We start from the raw sequence: 16,059 nt of genomic DNA, 5'->3' as shown, positions 1-16,059 counted from the left end.
TTCGTTGTCATGACGACCTGGGTAGAGCTCCCCATTCCCTTTTTTCCTGTTGATTGCCAGTGGTTTTGCGAAGGTTTCATATGGCGTGTGTGAGCTCTCCTACCGGCTAATTTTAGTGTTAATTGAAGTAGAATATACTAGAGTACAAACGGAATATTCAACATTATTTTGGTACGTATGTGTTTGGTAATACTTTGTCGACTTTTTTTAACGATATAATACATCGTGAATATAATTTAATAAGGCTTTTCGTAATTTAAAGGATGTATTCTATTATTAGACATTAGGTAAGGTCATGCAGTAATGTTTGCACTATAATATTATACGTAAGTGGGGCCCGCTTATTTCATACTTATTTAAGTAGATGATTAGGCCATAGGTAGTTAGGTAAGTTTTTATTATTGCTTGTACATTTTTGCTCTTAAAGAATTATTCCTGAAACTATAAATGAGGCATTGAAAAAATTACGCAGTAGGTAGGTACCTACTATGGCAGGAATCAATCAAACAACCTCAACTTCAAAGGAATCTTAAACATCAGGAGCACCTCAAATATCAAATTTTTAAAAATAGTACACCCAATTCGAATAAGAATAAAGAATGCTAATGTTCTTGAAAAATTAGACCAGACCTTAAATAATTGTTAAATAGTTTTCATTCTATAGACGAATAAAACGAATGCGACCGCTTGCATTCAAGACCACTTAAATAAGTCAAGCCTACTAAACCCAGTTATTGGCACTTGGTAGGGAGAAAACAACAGCATTCCATAAATCTTGTAACTACATGTATTCTTTTTTCAGCCTTGATCAAAGTTGATAGCAGGGATTCAAGCTGGCGGGGGACGGAGAAAACCGGCGCGGGATCCTGCGTCGACCTCTGCAGGAGCCCGCTGAAGACAGCGGCATCGATAGCGATGTGGAGGTGCAACTTTTGAGGGCACAAGTGGACTTTGAAGTCCTGGAAGTTAGTATTATATTATTATTATCAACTAGCTTATGGTCGCGACTTCGTCAGCGTGGACTACACAAATTTGAAACCCCTATTTCACCCCCTTAGGGGTTGAATTTTCAAAAATCCTTTCTTAGCGGATGCCTACGTCATAAAAGCTATCTGCATGCCAAATTTCAGCCCGATCCGTCCAGTAGTTTGAGCTGTGCGTAGATAGATAGATCAGTCAGTCAGTCAGTCACCTTTTTATTTGCTTCCCCTGAAACAGACAAAACTCTGTATGGTATCTGTATGGTGTCTGTCGGTGCCATATAGAAGCAGGCGTACACCATTCAGTGTCGAAAGCTCCTGCTAACTTCACTCACAAATAAAGCTAATTTTGGCAAATTACGTAGTGAGCCTTAGTGGCTAAGACGTCTGCCTCCTTTTCAGGAGATCGGGGGTTCAATCTCGGGCACGCATATTTCGGAGCTATGTGCATTTATAAGCAATTAAAATATGTAACTTGCTTTAACGGTGAAAGAAAACGTGAGAAAACCTGCAATAGTTCTCTAATGTTAGCTACGATTATTGTAAAGATCAAACAACAGTGTACGACAGGTCGAGATGGCAATCCGGGTGGAGACGGCTCGCACATGCTAACCCGGTGCGGAGCATGGGTGACGTGCGGGTGTGCGGGGCGTCCCCGCCTCATATCCCGATTGCCATCTCGAGCTGTCGCATACTATAGGTACCTAGTTGGACGGGAAAATAAGTATAATATCTCCTTTTATATTACTTTACAGTTGAATGAATCCGGAAGCAGTGATGGAGAGCTGATATTGAGGTCGCCGAAGCCTAAATGGTCCAAGAGGAAATACGACGATCCAATGGTAATTAGGAACATCAGTACCCTTATTATTAATGCGAAAGTGTGTCTGTTTGTTTGTTTATTGATTTGTTGGTCTGTTGGTTTTTCCTTCAATCACGTCGCAACGGTGCAACGGATTGACGTGATTTTTTGCATGGGTAATATAGATAAATATAGATAAATAAAGACGGAGAGTGGACATAGGCTACTTTTTATCCCGGAAAATCAAAGAGTTCCCACGGGATTTTAAATAACCTAATTCCACGCGGACGAAGTCGCGGGCATCAGCTAGTTAGTACATAATAGTTCAATGATTAGGAATAGTTTATTTTAAATGGTAGCAGTAGTACCTACTGAATTATCACTATGTTATACTAGCGGATACCCGGCGTGTGCTACTACGTTAAAAAAAGAATGTGCCTAATGCATTGTTTTAATGGTCTTAAACCATCTTCGCAGATTTTTCGAAGAAAACTTTTTGATTTTCCGAAGTAAAAAGTTTGTTTTATCGTCTCAGGGATGTAAGCTAACTCTGTACCAAATTTCATCGAAATCGGTTTAAATGTTGGGCCGTGAAAAGCTAGCAGACAGGCAGCCACACAGACTCACTGGCGCATTTTTAATATCTTATTAAAGTAAATACATATATTATAGTAATAGTAACACCTAATAGTATACATATTTGTAACTAAACAGCGCTGCAAGTAGCAACAGTCAACCTTATTTGTCCGCGGTGTCCCCGTGGTGTTTGACGAACGAAGCTCTGTGGTATAATAATTTCCAACTAGTTACTAGCTAGACTTGACTACATGGCACAAACACAAACAGGTCAGACTTTGTCATTGAATGTTTTTTTTAATTATTCCAGGAAAACATGGAGGAAGGACAACTCGATCGAGAGCTTTTAATACCAATGGTAGTATGGCAACGGCCACGGCTAGATGGCAGTGACACTATGATGCCAGGGAGCCCCGATCGGTCTTCCCCACCGTTATATGAAGTGGAACTCACAGCCTCCGACGAGGACGACGACAGTTCTGTATTGGAACTGGTCATACCACTTCAGTCCTCCAGATACAACAGGGCCAATAACTCAACGCCTACAACGGCCTATATAGTTGCTAGTCTCTTTTGCAGTATATTCTCCTGCTTCCGTGATTAAATTTTACGAATATAAGTAAACGTTTAGGACGTAGGGACGTAACCCCGGAAAAATAATAACGTTATGGTCTCAAGCAGAAACTAGGCCTACTTTAGAACGACCGCATTTTTTTAAATTACTCCTGATGAAAAGTGATGATGTGACCTAAGATGGGATGCGTTTATAAGTCCCGCAAATTGCTATTGCGCTGGAACCATGTCTCATACATCGAAATGAAGTCATTTTGATGTCAGCCGAAATAAAAATATACCATCAGCTCGAAACTTCAGTCTAGTGCTGACGTTACTAAAATGGCCACGCCCATAGCAATTTGCGGGACTTATAAACGACAACATCCGAAAACCGTGAATTTTTGCCTACATCACAAAAAAATTAAAATGTGTTCATGATCTAACATAACTAAGATACCAAGTGGGATATCACATGAAAGGTACCTGTTTTTATAATTATATAACAGATTTTTATTTATTTTTACGCGTAATAGTTTTTGAGTTATTCCAGCAAAATGTCGAAAAAAACGCCCGAGTACGGAACCCTCGGTGCGCGAGTCTGAGTCGCACTTGGCCAGCTTTTTATTATGGCACATACTTATTCTGGGTCCTGTAGTTTTGTCTTCTTCTATAATATAATATTCTTATGTTGTCTTTTTAAATCATGGTGGTGAATGTTGGTTGTTAATAAACTACTTACTCGTTACTTAGTTTACAAAAATATAAGTAAAATGTTTAGTGATACCTAGTTGCGATTTTCTCAGAATTAATCGTATTTTATGACGTTAATTTACTATAATAATATGTAAGCAAGAAATATATTTATGTTTAGGCATTATTTTAGTTAAAAATCATGTGACATGTCTCGAAAACGTTGTTCACAGTATATACATTATTAGTAACTTGTGCAATTACTTCTGCAATTATTATACCTATTGTATTTAACCTCGTAAGGATAAAAACTGGTAGAAATAAGAAGAAAATTGCGAGCACTTTAAGTATGACGAATGCGTACTTAATTTTTTTTGTTAGAAAAACATAAGATACTACTTAATAGTAAGCTCAAATGCTTAAAGATTTGCTATGATAAATTAATATATATAAAAAAGCATTAAAAAAGCCTAATCATCGCGTATCTAATATAAATTACACCTATTTTGATAAAATTAGTGTTATTTTCTTAAAGAAAAAATACTTATGTAAGAAAAGACTGATTCCAGCCAAAATCAATAACATTTATAATTTTATTATTTGTATAATCCTACTCATTGCTCTTTTTATCTACTTATGATTTGTATACTTACCTTGTAATTTATAAAGATATTGTCGTTTATCAATTATTAAAGTGTCAAATAAAAGAGAATTTTTGTTTTATTTTTTCCGGACAAATAGGAATTTATGTACGTTTCCACTAAATTCTAAATTATTAATTAATTATGTACCTACCTAGGTAATTAAGCACATTTAACACCTAGGATGAAAAAGGACCGTGCTTTAAAAAACAGAACTTTTTCAAGAGGGAGCTAAAAAACGTGGATATAAAATGTTTCTAAAAATAATGTTACGAGTACCAAAATTTTTAGTTTGGTCCTACGTAGCAAACATAATTTTTTCTGAATTCTCATTTTTTCGCATCCTCGCTGGTTTGACGAAGAACACGACGACCTACAAGAATTCCGAAGTTTCCGGCTGACAATGTCTAGTCTACTAGATTATCAAGTGTATAGTGTTCGTTAAGTCCAGCCCATAGAGATAGTATACATAGAGGTAACCATAATGTGTTGCCGCTCTTGTACATCTATGTGTCAAAGAGGTATTGTTATCTCAGTCTTTTTCAGGGAACCTCCATTCGTGTAAAAGCGATAGCTCATAAAAGTCTGGCAACGTCGCTCCATCGGTGAAAATAGTGACCAGTATAGTTGACAGATGCCCCCTTAAGCAGACAAAACATTGGGGTTTGATGCAATATTTATTAAAAATATTTAAAAAGCACATAAGTCTGGCTCAAAAGTAAGCTTAAAAGCGAAAACAAAATGTGTGACGGTGTGTTTTTTACCTCCAGATCTACGGAAGGGGGCGTAAAAGCTCCAGAATTGTATTTTCATGGGTAAGTGTTTAATAATTATTTCATCGCTTCCAACCGCGATTTTTACTCCGAAAATTGCTGAAAATTAAAGATTTGCATATAATAAGTGTAATCATCTCGTGACAAAGTAACAAAATCACGTTTCATAGCGTAATTTAATATTTATTTAATGCATTATTTTAGGCCTCATATGTAGTGATGTGTGTACATACTTTATCGATAAAATCAAATTTATCGTTTAAATAATATTTGCATACTTTTGTAGATTTCCAAAATGTCCTTGACCATAGTTAAACAAAAAGAGACCAACTATTGATTTGCAGTTTTGAGGAAGTAAATTATTTCTTATGTTTTAGTTTTTTTTTTTTTTTTTTTTTAAAAATGCAAAAATCCCTATGACGATCATAAGGATTTTTGCATGTTTAAAAGCATGACAAATAAAATTTTATTTCAGGTTATAAAGAAACTAAAACCACGTCAAGAGCTGGCTAATAGTGAAACCAAAACGAGTCGAACTTTATCTACCTTAGAAGCCTTGGGTCTGCTGATTGTGAATAGATACTAGGCTACCCTGGCTGGCTGGTAGGTATAAACTTTGTAACAACTAATCACTAATCCAACTCCTCAATGTCATGTTGCAGGAGTAGGTAAGTAGTTGGTAAAGACTGTTATTGAGGATAATTTTTTATTCAATTATAAACTTTTAGAAGTTCTTACTTTTGAATCGTCAAATACATCTATTTTTGGTCAGTAATAAGGAAAATAAAACTTACCAGGGCCACTGTAGTTCATCGTGAGTCTTATAGCTTTTTAATTTCATTACTTGTTTTTTTTAACAGATTGTAAAGAGAGTCGCAGGGAGTCGGATGGTGTTGGCGCAAGACCGTGGCGTGTGGAAATCCTATCCTAGAGAGTATCGAGCAGCTATAATATGCCAGCTGATCTCAACTTAGATCTGATTTGTTTCACGTATAAAGACGATCCTAAAACAAGTCACATTTCTTATCTACCTACATTTGAAGCGGTGGGAAGTAGAACCAACAAACTGTTTGCCTATCTTCTTTTTACTCAATAAATTGATTTGAATTAATTAAAATGTGTTTCCTTTTATACTAAGTACTAGCTGATGCCCGCGACTTCGTCCGCGAGGATTAGTACCTTTCCTTTGTTACTTCTCCGTCCTTTCAAATATATCCAAAAATCAATTCGATTGGTTGTTTAGTTAGGGCGTGAAGGAAGGACAAACACACTTTCGCGTTTATAAATAAAAAAATATTCGAAGAGATTTACTGTTTTTTAATGAAAGTGTTCCGTCATCTGAACATAGAGAATTAATTTAGCTGTAATATCGATATCCTTAAAAAATTCGTCGTCCCAACCGTATATGGGTGCACACAGTGACAAGATGACGCACGCACACATAAATGAATTGACACGCATTTGGAGCTTAGTATTGTAGCTGAAGGGTTGATGTAATGAAGAACCAGCTACATATAGTGATGTTTATTTTACACTTTACAATTGATATGTTATGTACAATACAGACGGGCTCGCGAGCTTTATATAATACAATGCTAGAAGATGTTGACGTGACGAGCGAATGATAGGGAATGTGGAATCTCGTAACGTGCGTGACCAGGAGGATTCTCTACTGCGTTCCAAATTTGAATATTGTTGTGTGGCAGCTGCGAAGTTATCTTAATAGCTGCCAGCCAAGTAACGGTAGAGGTTGCACCTCTACATCACCCCCCTACGGAGTGAGAAACAGAAAAAAAAAATTAAGTAAGGCAAGTATTATATACATAAGAATGAAGGAAAAGAACCCTAAAACTAGAACATGTATTGATAAAAATGAGAAGGCAAATAGGATCGAAAGTTGCCTCAATGTTGAGTCTTCTGTAGCAGTATCTGGTAATGGTGTAATACCTCAGGTCATTGTGTACACAATGACTGGGAGGCAGTACTTAAGACCAGAGAAATAAGCAGTGGACCTGTATGCCTAAGTGACACGGAAAAAAATAATTACAATAAATGAAGCGTTCGGAGTGCAAAAAGGTTGATGACGGAGGAGAAGCATGATGAGCAAATCTTCTTCACGTCGAACCTTGGCAAACTCGCGTCCACACAGACCTGAAGAGAGGTTCTGAGCGCGATAAACTCAGTGAACCTGGAAAAGTGAAAAGGTCGAAGGACTTACGAACGAGTGACATCGTGTCTTAGGCTGCCCAGTGTACTACAGGAACATGTGTGCGGAGGCTATACAGCACTCCACAAAAGCTGCTTCACTTTGAAATAAAAGATGATCCGCAATGCACGGAGGAAGCTTTGCTGAAAACCTTACGAATTGTGGCATGGTCCGTAGGAGTTTGTTGTGAATGGAACCATGGAACGGAGAGATTAGTCCTCTTCATACGTGTAATACTGTTTCTTTATAAATTTCTGAAATTTAAATTGTTATGACAGGAAAATTTTACAAAATACAATGGCAATTATGACATGACAATATAACTAAATAAAATTGTTCTAAAAAAGTAAAATGTCTATAAAAAATTCCCTTTTTAAAATGAGATGATGCGACGTCACTTATTGTCTATATTGTTCATGGAATGTTAATGTTCTTTTTCACTGAATTTGAAAATTAAAAAAAAACGTCACTGAAAAATAATTTTCACAAAACAAAATGCAATGTCACAAATATTATTGTTAGAAATTGTTTTTCAGCACAGAAGAAATAATGTCCTTATAAAACCTGGATCCCTCCTCAGGGCGCCTTGGATATGTACTCACAAGGCATGCACGTATAAACCTCGCGTCGGGTTCAGGAGGTTGTGTTGTGGTCAGCGATGTAGGACAGGGTAGGTTGCGTAGCGTGCCGCGTCGAGTTAAGTGGATTGCGTCCACGAGGGACAACATCTGTGGCGTCCATGTCGAGTCGCAGTCGTAACTCGTAGCTTTCGCGTTCAGAGGGTGCAGCTAATGTGGCCGCACGTCGTTGCTTGTTGCGTTGAGTTGCTTGCACGCCGGAGATGTACGGGAGCAGTTTTTTTTTTTTTTTTTTTTTTTTTTTTTTTTAATTTATTTTACGGCCCTGGATAACACTCCTTTAAGGCCTTTCAAAAATTTACAAATTCTAAAATACAAAATTGCTTATAACTAAATATTATTCTAAAAATACAAAATTGCTTATAACTAATTAGTCTAACGTTTTTACACTTTATTTATAGTATTACTTATATAATTAAAAATAGACTTAAAATATGACGTTTTACACAACAAGTCCTTTACATGGCGGGGGAAAATCAATTTTTTGTTTTTGTTCCATATTTATAGTGTTTAGATCACTGGCTAATATAAGTCTTTGTATGCCAAAAGCTGGACATTTGAGTATCATATGATTAACATCAGCCTCCTCATATTCACAATAGTTACATTTTTTACTGTTTAGTATTTTTATTTTATTCAGGTGTGTTGGCACCAGACAGTGACCAAATCTCAGTCTATTCATTAATGATGTAAATTTTCTAGATTCACACTTTGTTTGAAATACCATGGTTGTATTGGTATTTCCTTTGAATTTCCGCATACCATTTTCCTTTATTTTTATTAGTCACATCCCACACTTCACTCCACAATTTCTTTTGTCTTATTTTAATTGTATTGCATAAATCCGTAAATGGCACTTTGATGCTACTTGAACAGTCTTCATAAAAATTACTTCTTCTTGTAGCAGAATCAACCACTTCATTTCCTGTTATGCCTCTGTGGGAGGGTACCCAAACAAATTCTATATTAATTCCCCTTTGTTTTAAATTAAGTAGTACATTTTTAATTTGGAAAATAATATAAACTAATTTATAATTACTAAAATTAAAATTATTTATAGCTAAAAGAACACTTTTCGAGTCTGTTATTAAAACATAGTTATTCATTTTAAACATTAATTCTTCTTTGATATATTCCAATGCCTTGAACAGGGCAACGCATTCAGCAGTAAACACACTGCAGTCAGAGTTTAATTTATATGATCTACATTTTTTTAACTGTGAATCATAAAAAGCAGAACTTACAAAGTTCTCATTTTTAGAACCATCCGAATATATCCTATAATGATTTTTACAATTTTCTTCAATGAACAATAGGAAGTCTAAATTGGATTTAATATCAGTGATGTGTATTCTATTTCGAGGTTTATTACATCATAGTGGCAATCATACATAGGCCAAACGTCATTCACATTTATCTTACTAGCAATACTATGCATATAAGTCATAATCATTGACATAGTAGGTCCTTTACCGGAAAGAAGTGCTTCCGCTGTAGGTTGTAGAGTTTCAATTGATGCTTCAGTAACTTTTAATAAATCCTGTGGAAGTAATAATTTGTTTACCAAGTTAGAGTTAGCGAATAGTTGCTTCAAACAAAACTTTTCAGCCAAATAAACACGTCTCACCGGCAAAGGAGGGATACATGTTTCTACTTCCATTGAATTAATAGGTGTAGACCGCATTGCTCCACTTATTATTCTCAAACCTATATTTTGAATGACATCCAATTTTTTCAACAACGATGGATTAGTTTGCATATACGCAAGACAACTATAATCAAAATGACTTCTAACCATACTATTGTACAACAAAGTCAAAACTTTGGGATCTGAACCCCAAAATGTACCAGCTAAACATCTAATAAGATTAATGCTTTTTAATGCATTTTTACAAATGTAGTTAATGTGAGCATCGAATTTTAGTTTTGTATCAAAAATTACTCCTAAGAACTTCTTATTTCTTACAATTGGAACATCTAAGTTATTATATTTAATGTTTACATCTACTGGTCCACCAAATACCATGCATGAACTTTTAGAGGTATTAATACTTAATTTTAAAGTGTTTTGGTAATAATTTTGCACCTGAGTCAATGCTGAATTAACATTATTTACAGCTATTTCTACATTTTTATTTACACTATATAATAACAAGTCATCTGCAAATTGTAAAATTTTTACATCCTTTGTTGTTACATATTTCTCAATTTGAGAGGTATATAAATTGTATAAAATTGGAGATAATGATGCACCTTGCATAAGGCCTTTACTTGTTGAGTTAGGTCCATGAAGTATATTATTATACTTAACATAAAACTTTCTGTTATTTAAAAAATTTGATAGCCATTTTAACATTTTTCCAGGAATGCCAATTTCATGAAGAGAAGTAATAATCTGGTTTAAATCAACATTGTCATAAGCACCTTCTATATCCAAAAATACACATACTGCAGCATCTTTTGATAACTTACAGCTTCTTAAATCCGATACAAATGATGTCAAACTCTCATTAGCACTTCTTCCTTTTCGGAAACCGTATTGGAATGTTGGTAATAATTTATTTTTTTCTGTAAAATAATCTAATCTCAGTTTCAGCATTTGTTCAAATAATTTTCCTATGCATGATGTTAGTGATATTGGTCTGTATGAATTACAATCAGATGAAGATTTATCAGGTTTTAAAATCGGTACTATACATTGGATCTTCCAACTCTCTGGAACACATTGATTATCCCATAGCCTATTAAATATATCAAGTAAAGCTAATTGACCTAATTTATGCAATTTTTTAATCATTATATATGGAATGTTATCTAAGCCGGGTGTAGAGTTTTTTCTTGATTTAAGTGCTATATTAAATTCTGCAAAAGTGAAAGGCTTTAAAAGTAACATATGCTTGTCAGAATCATTATTAAATTCGAAAACAGAGGTATTTAACGTTGTGTTATTGTTATCATGTTTAAATTTTGAAATAAAATCGGGAATCCATACATCATTTTTATGCTGTGGTGGGTTTTTAATACGTTTAAACATTTTCATATAATTCCATACTCGAGTAATAGGAGTATATCTATTGAATGTTGAACATAACTTGTACCAACTATTTTTCTTAGCATCCTTAATTATTAATTTTTTTTGTGCATCCAATTGTTTATAATTAATGTAATTTTCCATCAACCCATTTCTTTTATATAACTGTAAAGCTTCTCTCGAATTTTTAACAGCAACTTCACAGTTTTCATCCCACCAAGGAGCAGGAGTTTTAAAAAGTCTAGGACCTTCAATTTTTACATAAGGAACGAATTCTTTTCTAAGAGTATTTAAAACTTCACAGAACTTATCATACGACTGTGAAGGATCTATTTCATCAAAAGATATACCTTTAAAGTACTCCTCTGATTTTGCATAATATTTGGTCCAATCTGCTTTATGAAATAGAAATTTCTCTACTTTGTCATTGACAGAATATTTAGATGGAACTAGGCTTAATTTTGTAAAAGTTGGATAGTGGTAACTACCCAAAGGATCGTCACCTACTGACCATTCACATAGAGGTGCTAATACGGGACTCACCCCTGTCACATCAATAGCAGAGCTATTTGCATTAGGTCTTTGTACTGTAGTAGATACACCTGTGTTTAACAGGCATAGGTCATGTTCATCAAAAATTTCAAACAATGTTTTGCCTCTTGAATTTGTACAATTGCACCCAAAAGCAATATGATGCGCGTTAAAATCTCCTGAGACTATACAAGGTTTTGGTAAGCTAGCAATAATATTTTTAAGTTTATTAATTCTACAATAATTGTTATTTTTATTTTTAGGTGGACAATAAACACATAGAATCGACACGGAACCTATATTAGTTTCTAGAGAAATTGCTATGGACTGGACATCTTGATAAAATTGTGTTGGCAATATTTTATATTTTAATGTATTTTTTAATAAAATGCCTACTCCACCATGTTCATTATTTGCATTTTTTCCTACAAAATTATATCCTGAAAATCTAATAGGATTACTTGTATTTTTTTGCCAGGTCTCATTTAATAGCAAAATATCAATATTATGTTGTTCCAAAAATGTTTAACCAAGGGTTTCTTATTGTTAATACTTTGGATATTATGCTGCACAATAGTTAGGTGAGAATCCATTATATTTTACTTAAATGTTCTAAAAATGTTTCTTTGATTTGATTAGTAGTCTTAATATTATTAGAGTTCCCTATTGTAACCAAAGTGTTTACTATGGCTCCTAAAAGCTTAGAGTTATTTACAATATCATTGTGTGAAATTTCTGTCTTTGTCTGTGTAGTTTGCTTAGGCTGTGAGTATGTAGTTTGGTTTTTTTCATATGTCTGAGGGCTCTGAGGCTTTGGGAGTGGAGGGAAACTCGCACTACTTATTTGAACTACTTTTGAGTAGGTTTCTTTTTTGTTCCTCTCCATTCTCGCTGCCTTTACAGGACACGTTTTGATATTGCAAGATGCGCACCCCCACAATTGCTGCACTTCAGTGTATCCGTCGTGCAGTCCTTGTAATGGTGCTCACCAGCGCACCGTGAGCATATTTGCTGATTTTTACAAATTTTCCCATAATGGTTAAATTTCATACATTTAAAACATTGCATCAAAGGAGGAACATAAGTGAAAACTTTGTATCTCCAGTTGTCCAAATAAATATACTGCGGTAGACTAGTACCGCTGAAAATTACACTGATAGTGGAGAGAGGAATTAGCTCCTCTCCCACTTTTTTCAAAAATCTCTTTACACCTATTACTTCACTTTCCGAGGAGAGTTTATTGAATAGTTCCTGATTGCTAGATTCTTTTGGAATAAACCTAACCACCCCTACCCTTTCCACAGAGGACGCCGGGATGAACGCTCGAAGTTTATAAACTGAAAGGCACTCGTGCTTCAAAAAGTCATTAGCCGCTGTCGCTTGTTTGAAGACAAGCATAATTTTAGTAGCGTTTATGCGCCTACTTTCACTTACACCTTTTACTTGTTTAAAATATTTGGATACCACTAGGGGGTTTTTGTTTCCTAGTTTGATATCTTCTGTGCTTTCTACGTATACAGGGAATTCTGAATTGGTACTAGTATCGCCGTACGCCCGGCGATACCCTGGTTTTATAAATGGTTTGTATTTTGCACCATCACTTTCAGAGGGTTTCTCCTTTTGCATTTTCTTCCTCTTTTTGCCCGCTGCTGGTTCCAAATCACAGCCGTCACTATCTGACGGCATTGTACCACAGTTTAACGAAAACTATTTACAAAATAATGTACTATTTACACTCAAAAACTATATTTTTAACAATTTTCAATTAAAAAGCGCACTTCGCGTTTCCCGCCAAAAACGCAAGTCCCACGGGAGCAGTGTGCAGGCTCGACCATAGACGCAGGTACCCAATGTGGCTGATGTGTTCGTCAATAATGAGGGTCACCAATTATGTAGCTGAAGGGTTGATGTAATGAAGAACCAGCTACATATAGTGATGTTTATTTTACACTTTACAATTGATATGTTATGTACAATACAGACGGGCTCGCGAGCTTTATATAATACAATGCTAGAAGATGTTGACGTGACGAGCGAATGATAGGGAATGTGGAATCTCGTAACGTGCGTGACCAGGAGGATTCTCTACTGCGTTCCAAATTTGAATATTGTTGTGTGGCAGCTGCGAAGTTATCTTAATAGCTGCCAGCCAAGTAACGGTAGAGGTTGCACCTCTACATCATACATCCAGGTAATCATTCATCTAAGGTCCAGCCCCACCATGATGACTAGTGTCCAAAGTCGAATGTCAGTGTCGTCGGCGCGGCGTCTCGTGAATATACTTATTAGGAAAATGTCGCGCATCGCCGTAGATCACCTCAAATGCTCTCGATACATTTCTATACAAGGAACTGCGAAAGTTCGTTGGTCGCGTAACTCAAATTGTATCCTGTAATTTAAAAAATCCGCTCTGAAATTTATCTGAGTTTAACGTTGAGAATCGTGACCATACGTATCAAAATGTAATGGTAGGGGTTTTCTTGGAATAACAATGCAATGGACTTCCAGATTCTTCCGCAAAAGTAAAATAATTACGTAACATTATAAAATCAGGAAGAACCTGGTAGAACTACTTTGACAGACGTAAGTAGATCCATCGTAGACCCAAGACCACGAAAAATTATGTAAATTATAGTAACGCTACTTGTCCACAGATGGCGCTAACATATAAAATTAACATGAAGGTTGTATAGTTGTATACGACAAATAATTTTTTTTTGTTTGGTTAATTTCTGTAGGTTTCTAAATCTTTCCATGGACTGATGAAGGTGATAGGTACCATTTTATTTGAAATGGATTTTTCTTTAATCGACATCAACCTTTTTAAAATTCTCGGAATCTCATTCATAGTTTCGTAGAAGGTCACATTTGCATAGTAGGTACCTACCTACCTTTTTTTTTAACGCTGGGAAATGCGTTTACGCATCCCTCCCCCCTGGAAGCCAGGCAGCTAACCAGCCAGTCAACCAACTGAAGGGAAGGTATGTGGGGCTCGCCGGCCGATAGGCGACAGGAATACCCACTAAAACCCAGCGGCACTCCTGCGCATCGCCTGGTGACTGGGTCACGGGAACACCGAAGCAAACCACCGCAACCCAGCCAGCGACATCCGCCGAGGCGGACCCTCCACCTGGGAAATATTAAACAATAGGTAGAATTGCATAAAACTCCCGCTCCGCTTCAGTGCGTAAGGATTTGCGGACTAGTTTAGAAAAATCATACAGTGATCATACATTTTAACGCGGAGCGGGGAAGGTGAGCGGGGAAGCGGAGCGGGGCTGCTCCGCGTTTTCTGCAACCTCGCTACGCACACTTTCTCGCTCCGCTCCGCTACTTAACTCCACACCAGTGCAGTGGACAGGCTGCCTTAATATACCTACTTACAGGCTGATTTTCATCGGTAAATTTTCAACAAACTAAAAATAAAACTACTTTTTCAGTGAAAATTAAAAATACATTATTATGAAACCTAGCCAGAATTTAATAACAATGAACTTAAATACCTAGGAGATTATTATGGGTATATATATTCTCTATTCTAATAACTAATAAGTAATTATATCATAATATTATAATGGTGAAGGTAATCTCTGAATCGGATCACTGAAGGGTTGAAGTAGCTACTTAGTGCCGCAGGCGAAGGTTTTGTTTAGTATATTATATTATAGTAGGCAAGTAGGTACACATCTTTTATCCGTCCGTCTACGAAATAAAATAAGTAGGTAGGTATAAATTTTCAAGTTATTCAATTTTTCTTTAAACAGTGCCATGTGATCGAGTTTGACTCTTGATACGAAAGTTATGTTGCAGTAAAGTATAACTAACCATATTATAAACTAGCTGATGACCGCGACTTCATCCGCGTGGATTTAGGTTTTTTTAAATCTTGTGGGATTTCTTTGATTTTCCGGAATAAAACGCAGCATATGTCACTCTCCAGGTCTTTAACTGGCAGGACTCACAAGCAATCGATTTATTATTCTAACTAGCTCATGCCCGCGACTATGTTTGCGTGGACTACACAAATTTCAAACAACTTTAGGGATTGAATTTTCAAAAATCCGTACTTAGCGGATGGACCTACGTCATAATAAGTACCTAACTATCTGCATGCCCAGTCCGATCCGTCCGTTGATAGATTAGTAAGTCAGCTTTTCCTTTAATATACATACTAGCTCGTTCCCGCGACTTCGTTCGCGTGGACTACACAAATTTCAAACCCCTATTTTACCCTCTCAGGGGTGCAATTTCTACAAATCCTTTCTTAGTGGATGCCTACGTCATAATAGCTATCTGCATGCAAAATTTCAGCCCGATCCGTCCAGTGGTTTGAGCTGTGCGTTGATAGATCAGTCAGTCAGTCAGTCAGTCAATCAGTCACCTTTTCCTTTTATATATTTAGATTAGTAGCTGATGCCCGCGACTTCGTTCACGTGGATTTAGGTTTTCAGTATTCCCGTGGGAACTCTTTTCGTTTTCCGGTATAAAAAGTAGCCTATGCCACTCTCCAGGTCTTTAACTGTATCCATGCAAAAATCACAGCGATCCGTTGCTCCGTTGCGAGTGATTGAAGGACAAACCAACTTCCTCACTCTTCTGCTTCTCTCCAACTTCTTGAGGCAATTGATCTATCATT

At 36.1% G+C, this 16,059-nt stretch overlaps 1 protein-coding gene and 2 long non-coding RNA genes across 3 annotated transcripts in view; 2 read left to right on the top strand and 1 right to left on the bottom strand.

The window, feature by feature from the left end:
* Positions 1-16,059, bottom strand: part of Secp43 (tRNA Selenocysteine associated protein) — a 414,926-nt gene that overhangs the window by 113,027 nt on the left and 285,840 nt on the right. The gene's annotated exons all lie outside the window — the stretch shown is intronic.
* On the top strand, positions 30-1,817 carry LOC117991620 (uncharacterized). Its single transcript, XR_011237915.1, has 3 exons — positions 30-171; positions 803-965; positions 1,736-1,817. It is a non-coding gene; the product is annotated as an uncharacterized lncRNA (long non-coding RNA).
* On the top strand, positions 9,225-11,830 carry LOC138403716 (uncharacterized). The gene is made up of 2 exons (XR_011237912.1): positions 9,225-10,411; positions 11,687-11,830. It is a non-coding gene; the product is annotated as an uncharacterized lncRNA (long non-coding RNA).

Source organism: Maniola hyperantus, chromosome 20 (assembly GCF_902806685.2).
Source record: "Maniola hyperantus chromosome 20, iAphHyp1.2, whole genome shotgun sequence".
NCBI classification, from domain to species: Eukaryota; Metazoa; Arthropoda; class Insecta; order Lepidoptera; family Nymphalidae; genus Maniola; species Maniola hyperantus.
This window is presented reverse-complemented; position numbering and strand designations above follow the sequence as displayed.